We start from the raw sequence: 21,114 nt of genomic DNA on the forward strand, positions 1-21,114 counted from the left end.
CAGAGGTTCTTAACCTGAGGTCCGTGGACCCCTATGTGGTCTATGGATGGGTTTTAGGGGGTCTGTGAGTGTCAGATAAAAATTAACATTTATATTCACTATACAGCTCGGTACTGTTGATTTAGAGTAGATGTAGTAGTAGTAGTAGTAACGGTAGTAGAAAACATAGTAGTAGTACATCTATCTTCATTGATTTCATAATTATAACGAGTGGCCATTACTTTTTTGCATAAAGGAATGCTTTTTTAGATTGTTTACTTTAAACTTTAATAATACTTTGTGTATGTCACATACATATGAGACAATCAAATCTCGATAAATAAACCACATTATATTAATTACACACAAAGTTGTGTTTATGTAAATATTTCTGGGGAATAGGGTCCATAGCTTTCATCAGATTCTTAAAGTGGTCTGTGACTCTAAAAAGGTTAAGAATCACTTCCTTAGAGGGATCAGAAGCATATTGAATGTGCAGGTAATAACTGTATCTCCAGATGGAAAAAGTAATGTCATGAAAGAAATAATGAAACTCAGTGGAGAGTTGTAGTGTGGTAGTGCAGTGTCTTGTAAAGCTGCAGTCCCTAGTTCTGCTAAATATTACAGTCAAGGACAGGAGGAGAACAGAAAGGATCACAGAAAGTAACATAGAAAGAAAGACTACCCAGGCAGGCAGCAGACAACTGCACAGGCATCTTCACCATAAGAATATGTAATTCTTATCACCAGATAACCAAAGTAAAAATAAAAAAAAATATCATCCATAACAGCACTCAAGAATGTATTCATAATAAGAAATATTACCTGTACCAGTTTCTTCCACTTTACCCACAATACATTGGGTAGAAGTGGAACAATCTTCGCTTGGGCTGCAGTCTACGTCTGGTGTGCACAAATTACACTTTAGAGAAGACTCTGATAAAACAATAGAGAAAAGAGTAATTAGGGCAAATGATTTAACCTTTGAGATACGAGTGGGAAAAAATGGTCTGCTGGGCTCTGTGTCAGCAAATCTGAAAATCAGAATCCAATATAATATATATATATATATATATATATATATATATATATATATATATATATATATATATATATATATATATATATATATATATATATATGACTGTAAATTAAGTCAAAAAGAGCCCATGGCATAGACAATACAAAGAGTGCATGGAAGAAGCATTAGTTGAGAGTGAGATATCCTCTCCAGTCCCTTCTTTAAGTAGAAGCTTTTAAATGGGGAATAAAATTGTGAGTGTTGGTCCACTGCTCTGGACTATTTTGACTCATTATTTATCATGTATCCATCCTTCTGTTAGATCTGCTTACTCCAGAGCTAGGTTTCAACAAAGCAGAAGCTTCTGAACATAAATCAGACACACAACTGTAACCGTCTGTAGATTGGGTGCCAGTTCATCACCATATACTTTCAAATTAGATGGACACCAAACACATTTTAGGGAAAGTGAGCTAAAACTGGGATAATTAGAGAAAACCCACATGAGCAACGGGACAAAATTCCATGACCATTCCATCCTGAAGTGAAGTAGAATACCTGGAGCTGTGAAGCAGAAGTTATAACCTCTTCAGCACAGAGCCAAGCTTATGACAAATACATTGGTGAAGACAAAAGTTTCATGGAAAGGTTTGTGGAAAAATAATTTAAGTTAGCAAGTAGAGCAAGCATTTTAAGTATAAGTCAAATAAATGTATCTCTGTAGCATTAAGGAAGCATAAGTAAAATTAAAATAAGGAACTTAGTTAAAAGCTGCAGCTTGCAATTGCTGAGTGTAGCAAAAAAGTTGCTAAAGCAGAGCTTGTGAAATCAAGCAGGAAGCCATTTTGAGCTAGCTAAGCATTGGGGTGTGGTTAGGATGAAGATAAACTAAGTGTTCCATGAGACCGAAGAATGTAATTGTTTAAGGAAGATTACATACACAGATAAAACGACCATTGCCACATACACAGTTACAGCCATGAAAGGAGTGAAACATGGGTTCAAAATGTCTAGAATATAGAAAAACTGGTTTGTCACTGATGCAAGAGCATTTTGCACCAATCAAGTCAAATGTCTGATGTTTGTGGAAGTATTGTGTAGCCACATTCTACCTACAAAAATTACCTTGCTACATCTTGTTCAGGGACCATCCGTTAAGCAGTTTGCTGTGATAGGGGTACTCCCTGTTCATGAAGCAAAATAAAGACGCAGTGATTAAGCTGGCACCCAACGTGGGGTCATCTGAGACCACTTAGTGAGGGGCACCCATTCAGAATGGGAACCTCAGAAAAGAAGAAGCAGACAAGATTGTTACATCTGGTGGTACCAGATGCAGTAAAATTTAGGACTGGCTCATTCCCAATCCATTTGGGAGCCAAGACCCAGGGGTCGCAATGGATCACGTTGAGAAACAAATCCATGGCAGGTATGAGAAACCTTATAATTTTAGACTTGGGGGAAAAAAATGAGTCTGGTTAGAACAGCGTCAAAGGGAAATTAAAAATGCCTACTTTCTGAAAGAAAGGGAGAAACAGTTGACTTGGTATCAAATTAGGAGCTCCAGGAAATGAATAGCAGGTTGCAACTGGGTGGGAGATATCATCCCACAGGAAAGGAATAATTAAAGGATGAGCTCTATGTGTATGATTGCAAGTGGCTGGCTTGATCTTTAGAGGATTAATAAAAGAAGTTTTGTTTGGAAAGGTCAGTGGCTGGCTGACACAATGGGGTCCAGAAACATTAAGGGTCCGAAACAGATAGGACCAAGAGATATTAGACTTAGAACTGTGGGTTGATAATACTGAATAAAAATTTAGAAGTAGAAAAACACAAGGAAGGCTCTTCTAGGAAATACAGTGGGATGCAAAAGTTTGGGCAACCTTGTTAATAGTCATTATTTTCCTGTATAAATCATTGGTTGTTACGATAAAAAGTGTCAGTTAAATATATCATATAGGAGACACACACAGTGATATTTGAGAAGTGAAATGAAGTTTATTGGATTTACAGAAAGTGTGCAATAATTGTTCAAACAAAATCAGGCAGGTGCATAAATTTGGGCACCGTTGTCATTTTATTGATTCCAAAACTTTTAGAACTAATTATTGGAACTCAAATTGGCTTGGTAAGCTCAGTGACCCCTAACCTACATACACAGGTGAATCCTATAATGAGAAAGAGTATTTAAGGGGGTCAATTGTAAGTTTCCCTCCTCCTTTAATTTTCTCTGAAGAGTAGCAACATGGGGGTCACAAAACAACTCTCAAATGACCTGAAGACAAAGATTTTTCACCATCATGGTTTAGGGGAAGGATACAGAAAGCTGTCCCAGAGATTTAAGCTGTCTGTTTCCACAGTTAGGAACATATTGAGGAAATGGAAGACCACAGGCTCAGTTCAAGTTAAGGCTCGAAGTGGCAGACCAAGAACGATTTGGATAGACAGAAGCGACGAATGGTGAGAACAGTCAGAGTCAACCCACAGACCAGCACCAAAGACCTACAAGATCATCTTGCAGCAGATGGAGTCACTGTGCATCGTTCAACCATTCGCGCACTTTACACAAGGAGATGCTGTATGCGAGAGTGATGCAGAGGAAGCACAAACAGAGCCGCTTGAGGTATGCTCAAGCACATTTGGACAAGCCAGCTTCATTTTGGAATAAGGTGCTGTGGACTGATGAAACTAAAATTGAGTTATTTGGGCATAACAAGGGGCGTTATGCATGGAGGAAAAAGAACACAGCATTCCAAGAAAAACACCTGCTACCTACAGTAAAATATGGTGGTGGTTCCATCATGCTGTGGGGCTGTGTGGCCAGTGCAGGGACTGGGAATCTTGTCAAAGTTGAGGGATGCATGGATTCCACTCAGTATCAGCAGATTCTGGAGACCAATGTCCAGGAATCAGTGACAAAGCTGAAGCTGCACCGGGGCTGGATCTTTCAACAAGACAACGACCCAAAACACTGCTCAAAATCCACTAAGGCATTCATGCAGAGGAACAAGTACAACGTTCTGGAATGGCCATCTCAGTCCCCAGACCTGAATATAATTGAAAATCTGTGGTGTGAGTTAAAGAGAGCTGTCCATGCTCAGAAGCCATCAAACCTGAATGAACTAGAGATGTTTTGTAAAGAGGAATGGTCCAAAATACCTTCAACCACAATCCAGACTCTCATTGGAACCTACAGGAAGCGTTTAGGGGCTGTAATTTCTGCAAAAGGCAGATCTACTAAATATTGATTTCATTTCTTTTTTGTGGTGCCCAAATTTATGCACCTGCCTGATTTTGTTTGAACAATTATTGCACACTTTCTGTAAATCCAATAAACTTCATTTCACTTCTCAAATATCACTGTGTGTGTCTCCTATATGATATATTTAACTTACATTTTTTATCTTAACAACCAACGATTTATACAGGAAAATAATGACTATTAACAAGGTTGCCCAAACTTTTGCATCCCACTGTACGTCGAACAGAAAACTGGGCTGCAGTTTGGCAAAGAGTGCAGTAAATAGCATACACAGAGTAATGGCAGAGGGCTGAAAGAAGGGTCGGGAGATTTCACAGAGGTTCAAGAGGTGAAGAAAATACTGGTGTCAACGACAGGCACAGGGTGTTGCAGTAGGGGATCCTATAGGATGGACAAGTTTGAGAAATGGAAAACAGTGATAAACGACAGGGCAATAGAGAATGTAAGGAGACATGCGGAGGACTTGCCAGCCAAGGCACGGTTGGAACAAGAGAAAAAATAAAAAAACAGATAAATTGGCAGAAAATGAGGCCAAGAAGAAGCCAAAAAAGAAAAAGTCCACCTTGGGACTTCTAGATTTCCAGATGCTGTCCATGCCACCGCCATACCAGCCAGTACAGCACCACTGTCAGCAGCCAGAGGTGCATATGATACTTGGTGAGGCCGATGGGGGCAGCTGGGATGCTTAGTGCTAAGAAGGAAATTAGAAAATTGCTGGAATAATGTATAAGGTTGAAAAAATGTATTGAAGATAAATATAAGAAGGGAAAGGACTGGCCAAAATTGACACAAGCCAGACAGAAAGATGATGAGTGTGTGTCTGACTGGGAGCATAGATTCAGTGAATTAATGGACAACCACTCAGGCATAGAAGAGATGGCTGAAAAGTAGAAGGCAATGGTCACTCTTTATTAATGGGTTTAGGTCAGAACTACAGAAAGAGGTTAAAACAACATGCCTGGGATGGGGAAGTCAGAATATGGACACAATCAGACCTCACACTTTGCATGCTGAACAAAATATAAAGGATAAGAGAAACACAACAAAAATCATACTAACTTAATGGTTGCACAATTGGCATATTATTCAGGAGAACAGCCAGGACATGGGAGTGGGCATGGCAGGGGTGCCAGCGGAAAAGGACCCATGGGCCCCAATGAAAGAGATGGCTATTCTGATCAGAACCAGGTCAGAGTAGCCTGGATCAATGTTATTAATGAGGCCAGCATGAACACTTCAAAAGTAACTGGCCACTAAAGCTTGATGGACAGGGAGGTCAAGATATCCCAGCCATCCAGCAATGGTCAACACCCCAGACCTGGAATGATCCTATAGATCTGAGGGGATGGTTAGCATTAAGGGCCAGTATGCTGCCCTAACTTGGCAACCTGAAGCTGATCCAATGTTAACATTACTGGTGGGTGGTAAACAATTGTCATTCCTGGTAGACACAGGGGCTACTAAGTCAACCCGAGCAGAGGAAAATATACTGATTTCTTATCTCTATCTTCTAGACCAGAAAGCGGCAGCAGATGTTCAGCTCACCAAACACAGTTCATCCAAACATGTCTCCTTTGGGAAGGTAGATAATGTAAAATGGAAAGAATAGGTAAATGGAAGTGCGTGCAAGAGAGAAATTGGAGATAATGAAACATGTATGTGCAGCTCAGAGATTAATGGAGTCCACTCTCCATCACATCTTTCAGGAAACACACAGTCAGATTTTCCATGGCTAGATTGGGTTCCACAACAGTTGTGGGCACAGACAAAAAATTATTTTGGGTGTATATGAGGAGTCATGCCTCTAGTGGTTCACTTCAAATCACAATATTGGCCACACAAGGCACAATATCCTCTCTCTCAAGAAGGGAATGAAGGTATAGCAAAGGTTCAGTCAGAATCAGTGGCCAAGGGTGCAACAGTTGACATTTCCTATTCTCTGGTAAATTCCCCTGTTCTCATTGTTAAGAAGGTGGATGGCTCTTGAAGATTTGTCCAAAACTTGCCTTTAAATGCTGCAATTCACACACAATTCTCTCCACTATCCCTTCCTCAGAAAACTGGTTTTCAGTAGTTGACATAGAAAATGTTTTCTGTTCTATTCCTGTTTATCCAAACTCAGAGTATTGGTTCACCTTTACATTTCAAAACAAGTGGCAAGTATGGACTGTTATGCCACAGGGGTGTACAGAATCACTAAGTGGCTCATGGTATGGTACTAGCCCTAACTAATAAAATGACATGGACAGAGGGGCCTAGGAAGTTTCTCACTGATCTAAAGCAGACTTTGGTGATGGAGCCTGTATTGGGTATACTTCCCTACAGGAAATCTTTCTATCTCTATATGGACAAAAGACAAGGCTTCATGACTGCAGTCCCAACCCAAGACCATAGGGACAAAAAGAAACCACTATCATCCTGCTCTAAAGGACTGGACCCTGGGGAGGCACCATTGCTAAGCAGTGCTAATATGTGCAGACACAGTGTGTTGATGTGTCTGTTAGTGGTACAAGTCCCACATGCAGCTCATTCCATCCTAGTTCAAGCAAGAATTTCCCGTCTGACATCAGCTTGTCATACTCATTATCAGAACGTCCTGCTAACATTGGCAAATGTAAGGATTGAAAGGTGCTCCACTCTGAACCTGTCAGTTAGATGGATGGACAACAACATGATTGTAAGGAAGTCATTCAGACAGATGTAAAACAAAGGATTGATCTAGATGAAGATCCTCTAGATATTCACTAGGGCTAGAGAATGGTGCACACGCTGTAGGTTATGCAGTTGTAAGGGATGGATGGCTACTGGAAGGAGTCAAGCTCCCTTCTGGTTGGAAACTCAAGCAGCAGAGCATTTTTCATTTCCAAGAACCTGCCAGCTGCATGAAGGGATGGAAGTCATAATCTATACTGACCCCAAGCCTCATTTACTTGGGCTTTTAAAAGGTTATAAGGAAATCTCTGGCACCTAGAATTAGCAATGGACAAACTGGTATGAGCAGTAGTTTGGACATTGGGGTGCCGACTTCTTCCAAGCAGGTTTAGCCATTCTCATGGTGTTAATGACTATAGCTATACCTTTCTGTTGCTGCTTGCCTCTTCATAGATCTTTCATTTCTATTATGCTCTTTAGTCTCAGTTACTCAAATGTTTTTCCACTATGGTCCTCTGGGACAGGAGGATGCTTCTCCCTCCGTTCCTAAACTCGAAGGTGAAGACGATGACATCTATGTGTGAGCATCTTCATCCTCAAATGGTGGGAAGTGTGGAAAAACAATTTAAGTCAGCAAGTAGTGAAAGCATTTTAAGTATAAGTTGAATAAATGTATCTTTGTAGCATTAAGGAAGCATTAGTAAAATTAAAAATAAGGAACTTGGCTAAAAGCTGAAGCTTCCAGCTGCTGAGTGCAATAAAAAGTTGCTGAAGCAGAGCTTGTGAAATTAAGCAAGCAGTTGACTTGAGTTAGCTAAGCATTGGGGTGTGGTTTGGATGAAGTCTTGAATTGTCTTTGAAAAGAGGAGCCAAGCATTCCACAAGACTAAAGAACGTAAGTGTTTAAGGAAGTGTTTAAGGTTACATACACAGATAAGTGACCATTGCCACATACACAGATATAGAAATACAAGGAGTGAAACATGAGTTTGAAATGTCTAGATATAGCAAAACTGGCTTTTCATTGATACAAGAGCATTTTGCACTAATCAAGTCAAATGTCTGATGTTTGTGGAAGTATTGTGTAGCCACATTCTACCTGCAAAAATAACCTTGCTGCATCTTGCTCAGCGAACATTCCTTAAGCAGTGTGCAATCTTCATGAAGAGAAATATAGACTGCCTGATTTATTGACTAAAGAAAAATTATTCCAGGGTGAAAGTAATTTCTTTCACAGGTTGTTGTACCCACTAGCAATAGTGTCTGAGAATGGCAACATGTAGGATGTTGATTAGCATATACACTCTGCAATGTAACAATGATGCAGTTAAATCTATTGTTATGTTTTTGTTGCAGTAATTTAACAAATAATTACAAACGAAAGATTCTTGATTTGCTAACTAATTTCCAAAATATTGAATTTCTGATGAGCAGGCAAATAAGCAATACATCTATTCTTTCTTGGTGGAGTCCATTCATCACAAGGGACCTGCCTTTTAATAAATAAATGGATTTGTTTCAAACTGCATGCCCACTGATCTCAAAAACAATTGCAATTTATACTGATATCATTGAAGACTCAGAATTGCTCCCTCTTGTTTGGGATTGTGATTTTATCATGATAGATAGATTTTGTTTCAGAGATGTGTTGTCAGGTGCCCTGAGGTTTTGGGCCAGGCTGTTAATAGCATATTAGTCTAAAGGTGTGGGGGGCTGCAGACAAAGTACAATCCATTGATTTTTCAATAAAATTTCATCAAACCTCACCTAGAACATTGTAGTCTAGCTCTGATCAGATAGTGGTGTTTGAAGGTGAGCTCCTGGTAGCCATGCCACCCATTTACCTCAGTCAGACTCTGATCTAAGAAGTAACAAGAAGCTGCCATGTTGCCTCACCACCTGTAAGGACTTTTTTTTATCAACTGCTTGCATTGAATGATGCAAAAGTTACTAAGCATTCATCGATGTGCCCCAAGGTATGGGGGCTAAAAATTCTTTGAAAATAACAATATAGTTTAGCAATTTGTATTTTTTAGGAAAATCCCAGGAGGAAATAGAATTAGTAACTTGTCCTATGAGTAGTAGGATTCATTTAAGCTATGATTTACCTAAGGTGAGAGAAAGCAGAGTGAAAATGATAGCAGTAGACAGCCACTTCATTTTATAATGCCTTGAACTATCTGTAAGAGAAAAATAAAATTAATAAATGTTTTTATCTAGTATGTCTCATGGAGAATGTTTTCACACTTTGCAAAGTAATCAAAACACAACACAAAAGTGGTAAGTATAACACATTATATCATATGCCAGGGACGGATATAGAATTGCTGTAGTCTGTGCCTCTCCAGTAAGTTGCAGTTAGTACTATTCATAGCACAATGGCACAAAAGCATGTCTTCCATGTACTTCATTAGACATATTAGTTAAATTGTATTCCTTATTGTATTCTCTTATTTAAAATTGTTGCTGCATACATAAGAGCCATTTGAAAAACACACACAGCAATACGTTTTTTTTAAGTCCATACACTATTTTAAAAAGGAATTATTAAGCCATCAGAGACATATAGTATAGCATCCTTATATAGTATGTTACGTATACAAGCTTCAAGACCCTAAGGCAGGCTCAGGATAGCTGAACAATTCTACCGCTAAATAGAGGGGGACACTACCACTAACTGTATCTCTGGTGTTCTCCACAACATCGACTCATTGCCAGGAGACTACAGCTGGCCACGCCCTCTCAGGGCACCACAAGCACCACCCCTTCTACGGCCAGATGAATATAAGCAGGGTGCCTAATTATGGAAGTCATCTGCCAATGAAGACAGAGAGCTCGTGTCCAAAGCCAACTTATTAAGACATCTGATAGCTTGTAAGTCCAGAAGGACTGATATTTCTTTGAATTATTTGTTTTCTGTGTTATTAAATGGGGCAGCTGAGTTGGCACCCCTAAATTTCCCAAAGCCTCAACATTCTTCACCTCACAAGTGTTGCAATCCACATTTGGTTCAATCTGGGCTCTTAGTAATGTGTAAGACAAATGAGATGCAACAGTTTTATGAGGGAAACAGGAAGTGAAAGTCCAACTTGGTTCCAGTTTTTAGTGCAAAAGCAGCATTAGCTTATTGATCAACAGGAGCAGCAAGTGCTTCTCATTTCAGGAGCAATAATATAATAAATGCTTAGGCGAGAACAGATCTTTAACCTCAGCTGAACATTCATTTCCTATTTGCTTAATGCTTCAAAAAAAAATTATCAAAGTGAAATTTGAAGAACTCCATGGGGTCATTTTTATTCTTAACTACACTATTTGGTAACTGTAATGTATTATTAAAGTAATGAGCAAGGTCATTTAGAGTCAATCAGAAACCAGCAGAAATTATATATAAACATGTCCTAAAAACTTGACCATTTATCTGATTTATGAAGTCCATTTCAGCAGGGTGACAAGTGATGGAATTCTGCACAGCATGATAAAACAATGCCTTGGAAAAAGTCATTCACGTCTTTAGAAATGAAGCTGGCTAATGGATATGAGCAGCTCAAAGGTAACTACAATTTCAGATTTTCTCTTTCGAGTGTCTGACCTAATTTTTCATGTGTAACACTTATCACCATTTCAATTTTACAATCAGGGAAATAAATGTTTGCCTGAACCTTGACAATTGTCTATGCATGAAAAATACGCTTCCCTAAATTTATGTGAGTTTGAAAAAAAAATTATATTGTTAAAACTGCATTTATCTAAATTTATGATAATGATAGCAGAAATAAAATAAAATATCATAAAATTAAATGCATTACCAGGAACACAATGAGGACGTAGCAGCTTATTGTTACTACTACATCTTTATATTTACATGGCATATTCAATGTTTACACGTTCTTGTTAAATTGATGATGTATAAATTAAAATAAAATAATAATAAGAGTTATTGAACGAATATGTATTATATTAAATAGTTTTTAATATTGTGTACACATTTGTATTTCCATGATACAAACAATTTGGATGGTTGTTTAAATAAAATACTACTTCTGGTTGAGTAATTTTATTCAAATTGCATATCTGTTTCCCTTTTATCATTATAAATATCTATACAAAATTTGAATCATCTACCTGTAATTATAACCATAGTTTACTTGAAAATTCACAGAAGTTAAAAGCTAAAGTACCACTTCTGGTTGCCGGAAGTTACCCAAAAGTTGATAGTCTTCCTTAATTTTCATAAAAAACAAATGTACAAAATTTCATTGACCAGGTCAAAGTGTTTTCGAGTTATCATATTTACAGTGGTGTGAAAAACTATTTGCCCCCTTCCTGATTTCTTATTCTTTTGCATGTTTATCACACAAAATGTTTCTGATCATCAAACACATTTAACCATTAGTCAAATATAACACAAGTAAACACAAAATGCAGTTTTTAAATGATGGTTTTTATTATTTAGGGAGAAAAAAAAATCCAAACCTACATGGCCCTGTGTGGAAAAAGTAATTGCCCCCTTGTTAAAAATAACCTAACTGTGGTGTATCACACCTGAGTTCAATTTCCGTAGCCACCCCCAGGCCTGATTACTGCCACACCTGTTTCAATCAAGAAATCACTTAAATAGGAGCTGCCTGACACAGAGAAGTAGACCAAAAGCACCTCAAAAGCTAGACATCATGCCAAGATCCAAAGAAATTCAGGAACAAATGAGAACAGAAGTAATTGAGATCTATCAGTCTGGTAAAGGTTATAAAGCCATTTCTAAAGCTTTGGGACTCCAGCGAACCACAGTGAGAGCCATTATCCACAAATGGCAAAAACATGGAACAGTGGTGAACCGTCCAAGGAGTGGCCGGCCGATCAAAATTACCCCAAGAGCACAGAGACGACTTATCCGAGAGGTCACAAAAGACCCCAGGACAACGTCTAAAGAACTGCAGGCCTCACTTGCCTCAATTAAGGTCAGTGTTCACGACTCCACCATAAGAAAGAGACTGGGCAAAAACGGCCTGCATGGCAGATTTCCAAGACGCAAACCACTGTTGAGCAAAAAGAACATTAGGGCTCGTCTCAATTTTACTAAGAAACATCTCAATGATTGCCAAGACTTTTGGGAAAATACCTTGTGGACTGATGAGACAAAAGTTGAACTTTTTGGAAGGCAAATGTCCCGTTACATCTGGCGTAAAAGGAACACAGCATTTCAGAAAAAGAACATCATACCAACAGTAAAATATGGTGGTGGTAGTGTGATGGTCTGGGGTTGTTTTGCTGCTTAAGGACCTGGAAGGCTTGCTGTGATAGATGGAACCATGAATTCTACTGTCTACCAAAAAATCCTGAAGGAGAATGTCCGGCCATCGTTCGTCAACTCAAGCTGAAGCGATCTTGGGTGCTGCAACTAGACAATGACCCAAAACACACCAGCAAATCCATCTCTGAATGGCTGAAGAAAAACAAAATGAAGACTTTGGAGTGGCCTAGTCAAAGTCCTGACCTGAATCCAATTGAGATGCTATGCAATGACCTTAAAAAGGCGGTTCATGCTAGAAAACCCTCAAATAAAGCTGAATTACAACAATTCTGCAAAGATGAGTGGGCCAAAATTCCTCCAGAGCGCTGTAAAAGACTCATTGCAAGTTATCGCATAAGCGCTTGATTGCAGTTATTGCTGCTAAGGGTGGCCCAACCAGTTATTAGGTTCAGGGGGCAATTACTTTTTCACACAGGGCCATGTAGGTTTGGATTTTTTTTTTTCTCCCTAAATAATAAAAACCATCATTTAAAAACTGCATTTTGTGTTTACTTGTGTTATATTTGACTAATGGTTAAATGTGTTTGATGATCAGAAACATTTTGTGTGACAAACATGCAAAAGAATAAGAAATCAGGAAGGGGGCAAATAGTTTTTCACACCACTGTATACACAGACATACAGACAGACATAATTCAAAAATGCCATTTTCGTACTCCTGAAGCTCTAAAACATCAAGATTCATCAAAATCTCGAGGTCATATTTTTTCACGATTCCCATACTTTTAACCATTTAACAATGCGTTATTCTAAATCAGTTCACAGATGGCTTAGCACAGGGGTCTCCAGCCTTTTTTCCCCTGAGAGCTACCTTTACAAAATGAAAATGGCTGAGAGCTACACATGTTTTCTAACGTTTATTCTCATAGCTTATTTCAACCTAAACAAACTGAATAAGCTTGTTTTGCCTGAACATTTACAAAGTGATGGTGTACAGAACTCACATTCTGCATCACAAAAAATATTTAATTCACCTGCAAGTGCATGTAGTTTGTCTGTATACATTTTCTAGCGTATCTCAAACTATTGAATTACAACATGAATGCTGTCAAAACAAAACAATGCAATTCCAAATACACAGATATGACTTATTCATTTGTCATTTTGTCACATGTCACTGTTTCACTTTATTCTCATGTCCAGTTGCATGTGTGATGTGTTTTTTAGTTAGTCAGATGACTGGCACTGCATGGAGTCAACAAGAGAGGCCGGTGTCTGGTGGAGTGGAGCCACTGAGGTTCACTCTTATGGAGTCATTTAAATGTTCGTCTGTCAGTCTTGTTCTGAACTTTGAGTTCATCACATTCATGTCAGAAAAGGTAGACTCACAGAAATATGGAGACCCAAACAAAGCAGACATTTTCAGAGTTGTTTTGTGAAGATTCTTATAGTTATCTGGCTCTACTAAGCTCAAGAAATGCTGAGAATGCTGTTGAGACTTTAACGGAATTATTTTGAAGGGTTATCAATATGTAATATATAAAATCCAATGTCTGTCTTTCTGTATGTATGTACGCTTTTCACAAGAGAACTACTTAATAGATTTATATCATTTTTTTTTTTTCTACAGGGTGGCCCACAAAAAAGTAGCCCGCCTCCCTGGCGAAAAAAGGCGCTCTTCCATAAAGAAAGAAGGAACTTGAAATGCAAAAATCTTTACTCATTCTTTACAGAAAGTGCTGAAAATGATTCTTTGTGGAATGGAATACATGTCACTCAGCTCGTACTCACACGTTTGCACTACGTCTACACAGCTTTCGTGATGAGGGTAGTCAATCGACGCGCCACTCTGGCAGGAAGGCGGGCTACTTTTTCGTGGGCCACCCTGTATAATTTGTTTGAATATTCCGGTTGATTTTGTGACTTCTCTCATTGCGCTATACTTCGCTTGCGGTACCAATTTATTTGCGCAAATCCGAGATCCACGCAACGGGCCAAGGAGGGGTGGGCTTTCCTCAGACACTCGGAAGCTTTGGGGCGTGTTCTTTAACTCCGCTTAGCTAGCAAACGAGAGAACAATTGAATTCAACTTTGTTTGATATTTAAAATAAAGTGTTACTTAGGTCTTGAAGAGTTTGAGTCCGGATATTCTCTTAAGTGTATGCCACATTGTAAAGATAGATTGCAATTCAGATTGTAGATCGTGATATGATTTTTTGGAAATATCGCCCACCCCTAATTTGACTAATCAAGTTTTCAAATTTATGTCGGATTCATTAACCCTTTGGAAAGCCACTTGGAAAGGGGTTTCGAGCTACCAGTAGCTCGCGAGCAACATGTTGGAGACCCCAGATTTAGCATATCCTAATGTTGTTTAACAATTTAATAAACTGAGTTAAGCAGCTGAGTCATATAACTGAATTGTTCCTAAGTAAAAATTCATGTGCTATTTGTATTTTACAGTTGAAACAAGGTGTTAAATTTTGACAAAGAATTCAGCAAAACAGTCCAGCTTGAAGTATTTAATGCAATTAACCGATGCCATCCTGACCGCCGAAGTCTGCTTTACAGCCACCTGCCTCAACCTTTAGAAACCAAATCTAGCTGTGGTTCAAAGAAGATTAAGTTTAATTGCCTAGACGAAGAATAATTTAAAGTGGTTTGATAATTCTCAGGCTACAGCTATAATAATAATACATTTTATCTATGTATTTGTTGGACCACTGAGAACTGCAAGAACAACAAAAAATATGAAAAGGAGACACAGGCTGTAGTGCACAGCCATCAAAAATTCAGTCAGTAAGGTTAAACAATTTTGTCAAAATGTATCCTTTCACCAGTATAAAATACAAATAACAAACATAATATTTGTAATAATAATTTAACTTCATGACTTAACATTTTACACATTTTATTGAATTGTTACATTAAACCTGGGATGTTGAACTATTTGCTGACATACAGTATTTTGAAAAATATATTGTTTACAGTGAATTATTTAAGATAAATTAAATTAACGGCATTGATTAATTATTTTTTACCACTTTATTCATATCTGGGCATCCCGACTCAATAAGAGACCATTCATATCATTCTTTAAAAATGAACACATCCTCATGCAGCATCCGTTATGAAGAATTCATTTTTGTCAACTTTGGTAACGCTCAACACTAAGCATTTATGCTGCATTAATATACCTTAGGATTAATTAATGTTAGAATGATGGTTATTGTTTTATTAACAGTATGTTTGGATCCACACTCCTTTTTCAGTAATATTTATGTGACAAATATACTTGAATGGAAACCCTTTTATTATTTTTAACATATTCTTGTTTTGCTGTATGGATGCGAGACATGGATGCTATCCAGTGACCTAAGATGAAGACAGCACTTCTTTGGTACTGTGTCTCTTTGGAGAATCCTTGGGTACCGCTGCTCAGACTTTGTGTTCACAGAGTTCCAAATGAGTCCCTTTACCTGCATTGTGAGGGAGTGTCAGTTACGGCACTACAGCCATGTGACACGATTCCCTGAGGGTGATTTGGCTCATAGGATCCTCATTGTTGGGGACCTGAGTGGCTGGACCAGGCCAGGGGATGCCTGTGTAACACCTGGCTGTGGCAGATAGATAGTCATTTTTGGAAGGTAGGACTGCCTGTGGGGTTGCCAACTGGGATCCCAAGCTTTTCATTGTGTGGTAGGTGTGGCAATGCATACTCCCCAACCTGGCCTGACCTAACGTGATATAGCCATTGTTATATTACTGTGCTGTCATTATGGCAGTAATTCTCTTTTTGGGTCCCAGTACAGTATTGATTTTCTCGTTTGAGTCCTCAGATTATAAAGTTTAAGAATCCCTGATCTACTGAATAAGAAAGTTAAGGATTGATGGCATTGCGATATTATGTATAACCTGGTGGTCTGCAACTTATATGCAGTGGGAAAAGTAGTCAATAGATGAAAAATTAAAGTTGGAAACCACCAGTTTATGGGCTAGGAAGCTCCAGAGCGGACATGAGTAGAAAAAAAATAATAAAAATAAAAAACCATAAGAACGATTTACAAACCACAATGCACAACTCTCCCTCAACTTAGTTCATGCATGCGTCTGGTTCTATACGGATGGCCCGTTCAATTCAGTGGTAAGGCTGTTTTTTGATTTGGGAACTGAGTTATGACAGCCTCATTGTGTCTCTTGCCTTATGGAGCATCACTCCATATGAGCCAGTTCAACTGTCAGTTCTGTTGCTTTTGCCATATTTTAGGATACATATATTTACGTGCGTAATCTATTGGTTGCGATGTGAATGCTATTGGTTTAATAGTCTGTACTAATGGTTTTGGTGCATGCTTAATTGCTCTCCGTGTGTACAATACTGGTTTCGTTTATATGAACCATATTGGTTCATGTATGTATATTATTGGTTTATGCGTGAACTATATCAATTTCTATATGCATACCACTGGCTTCCATATGAACTAAATTGATTTGCACATGTATATCACTGGTTCCAGTGCATTTGCTATTGGTTTCTGAGTGAACTGCACCGGTTTATACTAGCATGATATCGGTTAGCATATGAAATATATTGGCTTGCATTCATGCACTGCAGGTGTGCTGGTCTAGCAATGGATTTGTGCATGTACTATTTCTAGGGGATTGAATACTTTTGCACACAACTGTATGTTTGTGAAAGGGGCTTGGCAGCAACTATTTCTAACAGTATTTTCCCCTAATTCAGAAATTATCACAAGGATGATGTTAGGTACGCTGGTTGTTAAGCTGGATTTTTATTCACTCCTAGCTACATACACTACATGCTTGCAGTCAGCTACTTATTCACACAGCTATTGCAAAACAGCTTTGTATTCTGCTTTAACAGCAAGGAAAAATATTCTACGATGTGTACATTAATCAGCATTATTACAAACTGATCCATTATTTGAAAAAATATAATATGTCACATTTTGGACCTGCATGTCAAAATGTTAAATTCAAATTTAATTTAACAAACAAATCTGTTTTCTTATAAAACTGTGAAAATGAAAGTGGCCCAGTGTAATTTAACCTTTTACAGCGTCATTAAACATCATAGTAAATCACATTTATCAGATATTGGAGTGGGAATACTCAGTCAGTTTCACCCTGGAACCCACGTTGGGCAAAACAAAAAAACTGTTAAAGGTAAGGTGGCCTGATATGATGAAACTCACCCTTGCAAGTCCAAAATGTGGAATATTAAGCTTTTAAAAGAACTGACCAGTTTACATTATGCCACTTAATACAGTCCCAGTGTGACCATGAGCAAGTCTCTTCACCTGTCTGTGCGGTGCGGGGGCACTGGGCAAAAGAACTAACCAGCTGAACCAAAATATTATACTGTATGTTGGATGAAGGCGACTGTCGTAAATGTTGAATATTTTACCTTCAGAATAATTAACTGGTTTGCAAACGCTGTGTGAAAAGTTGCAGTCGCCTGTTGCAAAAATGGGAGCGAGTAAGAAGACGGATGAATACGTTCAGCCTTCAGCCTTATGTTCACTTCAGACTCAAGGGTTCACGCTGTTCAACAGTAATAATTACCACCAAGTCCTTTCGTAAACATATTGTGCGAAAAAGAAAATCGTGCGCTGATTTTAACACAGGTCGGTCTCCTGCCCGCTTCTCTTCTTGTTCCAGGAGCCTATTCTGACCCTTGAGTTCTTGTTTCTCGCCCCTCCCATTTCCACTGAAGATCACGTGAACAAGCAATACAGTTCGCACGCAAAACCGATATAATTCATACACAAAGATGCGATAGGGAGCGTACGCATACGCAGTATGTTTCGTACGAGAAACCAACATAGTACACACGTAAAACCAGCACAATTCTATCATGAAATCGATCTAGTGCACACATAAAATCAATAGAATTGACACGCAAAACGGACAAATTGCCCACACGAAACCAGTATAAGACGTTCATAAAACCAATATAGTGCATACACAAATCCACTGCTAGACCAGCTCACCAGTAGTATATGAACGCAAGCCAGTATAGTTTATACGCAAACCGATGCAGCTCACTCACACATAAACACACACACACACACTGGAACCAGTGATATACATATGCAAATCAAAATAGTCCATATGCAAACCGGTGATATGCATAAACAAACCGATATGATTTATGGCCTATTTGCCCCCTCGTTGTAAATCGTTCCCACTTTTTGTTTTTCTACCCAGTAGGTAGTAGGCTACCCACGTCATAACAGACCCCGTATCACAATCGCATGCTACAGCAATTAAGCGTGCGCTTTAAACAGACTGTGGTATTCCACTCGCCCCACAATTCAGGCTCATTTACATGCCAACCGAATCCATAGTTTAAAAAACTCCGGGGTAAGCTCTACTAAAGTTCAAAGCAGACATAAATACAAACACACACAATAATAATAATAATAATAATAATAATAATAATAATAGTACAGCCACCATACGAAACATTAGTAAGGCCAGCAATCTAAAGGGAAGGATCCTGGATAAAATGTAATGAAAAACGACTTATTTATAGATACTGTGCACTGCTTGTACCGCTTGGCTGACAAATATCGGCGCTTCTCATTCTTTGTGCTATAGGTGGAAATGTGCTCAGTTCGGATCGGGTAGATAGGTGGTGGTTCATTCCAGCGAAGAATCATGCCGGCTGGTGCGTTTTGGACAGATAAGCCTGCAGTTTCTTTGGATTCTGTCCTTGGCTTTTCATTCAAGACGCTAACTAAACAACTGCGCTCGGCCACAATTACATCTACACACTGTTGTATGGGCCGGAAGAAGACTGGCAGGAGATTTGGAAAATATTGCTAGTAACCATAGCTACGCGAGTAGCCTAACCAGTCATATAACTCATGTTTAATTTGCATGTTATTATTTCTTCTCCTTACGTAAAAATACATAATATAAAATTCCTTCCACACTGATTGCGTGACCAGTTGTCTATGTTGGTATATATGCCACTTGCTTCTGCCACGAAATTTCATACTGACAGACATAATGAATACAGAAGGTTTACTTTACATGAACAAACCTAAAAAAATACATTGTTTAGCAGAAAAGATTATCCACAAACTATGTTATTATACAAAATGAATACTAGAAAGTAACATTCATAATCGTAAGTGTAGCAACAGACCAAGGAAACTGGAGAAATCCACCACCAACTTAATGGACCAGTTTTACCCAGAATGCCTATGAAGATCAACGGGTTGAAAACTTCGTTATCTGATGAATTAGCGATCATGGCACCTGCCTAGTACTCAGACTGCTGCGGCACTGGCCTTCATTCGAGTTACACCATAAGCTGTAAACCATTACGTGCAATAGTAGGACATAACATTAAATAAACAGTTCTAATATGCAGTCAAGTTTTTATATGCTAAATGTATTACTTTTATGAGATACCCACAGCTCTTAGCAAAGTATGCAAATTAGCCACATTATTACTCTGACAATAATATAGGTATACACTGAAAAACTGGTTTGATTATTTCATGTGATATTTATATATTTTTGGACGTTTAATTGAAAAATGAAAACCATTTGCCTCCATCACATAACACTTTTCACAAAATAGATTTGTTAACTGAAACTTATATATTTTTTGTTTTCACAGTATAATTAATGAAATATCAACATTTTATTTTAATGATAATTTGTTTATATTTATTATTTTCTAATATTAAAATCTATTTTTAAAGCAAATAGCTATTTCTTTCAATAATATGGTTCATATGTGGATACCTGAAAGTCCAGTGTATATCACAGGGTCAGCAGTCAGGGCACACACAATTCCCAGGTTTTCTCTTTTAGTGGGGCAGCAGAGCCAAGAAATGACATTGGGTTCAGAAGGAAAAAAGCTACATCTTGGTGCCAGAAACATCACCAGAACTCACTTGGTGGATCCAAATAAAGTGCTGCTACCACTGCTTCATATCAGCTTATTTGAATAAATTAGTTTGTCAAAGTCCTAGCAAAATGTATTTTATGTGGATATGCTGAACATTTGTGCATTTCTCTGAGGCTATTGAAAAAGGGATTTTTTTTATTTTGCTAGAGCTGATATTAGACAACTTATTTCTGATGCAGCTTCAGTATCATTCAGAGGAATAGTTTCTAAGATTTTATGTAATGATAAAGATCAAAAATATAAACACATTGTGAAAAATGTGTTAGTTGAGTTTAAGGAATTGGGTTGCAACATGAGTTTGGAGACATTGTATTACAGGAAGCAACCTCTGGAAAGGATCTAGGGGTCTACGTTGACACAATATTTTCATCATTCATTAAAAGTGCAAATAAAATGTTATGTTGTATCATTAAAACTGTTGAATATATAATAAACCAGTGAGACCCCATCTGGAGTATTGTGTGCAGTTCTGGTCACCACAGTATAAGAAAGATACAGCAGCACTTGAGGCTCTGCAGAGGAGAACAACCAAGTGCACCCTAGGATTTAAGGACAGCCTCAGAGAATTAAACCTGTTTAGGAGACAGCATGGGGGCCTTATCCAGGTATTTAAAATCCTCAAAGGCCTTGATAAAGTAGATCCAGCAACATTCTTTCAGCTGAATGGTGAATCAGGTACTCAATGACATCAGTGGAAATTTAGAAGAAGTGCATTTAGGACTGAAGCCAGAAGGCACTTCTTTACGCAAAGAGTTGAGGGAATCTGGACCCAACTACCAGGGCATGGAGAGGAAGAAGAAAGTCTGATAACCTTTAAGAAGTACCTATATGAGATATTGAGACAGCTAAGCTATTAGCTAGATAATAATAATAACCTCTCTATTATAAAAAAAAAATCTTGGAAGGCTTGGAAGGAGACGATGCGTGATTTTCTAACGTCCCGTGAGAGAAGGCAGTGAGACAAAAGGACAGCTGCTGCACAGACTTTTAAATGATCGACACGC

General features: G+C 38.3%; 1 long non-coding RNA gene across 1 annotated transcript; it reads right to left on the reverse strand.

Moving 5' to 3' along the window:
• Window positions 1-851: 851 nt before the first annotated feature.
• Window positions 852-18,934, reverse strand: LOC120541303. Its single transcript, XR_005635982.1, has 3 exons — window positions 18,739-18,934; window positions 9,020-9,091; window positions 852-915 (listed from the first exon to the last, which is right to left on the reverse strand). It is a non-coding gene; the product is annotated as an uncharacterized LOC120541303 (long non-coding RNA).
• Between the last annotated feature and the right edge of the window lie 2,180 nt (window positions 18,935-21,114).

The sequence above is a fragment of the Polypterus senegalus genome, chromosome 12 (assembly GCF_016835505.1).
Source record: "Polypterus senegalus isolate Bchr_013 chromosome 12, ASM1683550v1, whole genome shotgun sequence".
Classification (NCBI taxonomy): domain Eukaryota; kingdom Metazoa; phylum Chordata; class Cladistia; order Polypteriformes; family Polypteridae; genus Polypterus; species Polypterus senegalus.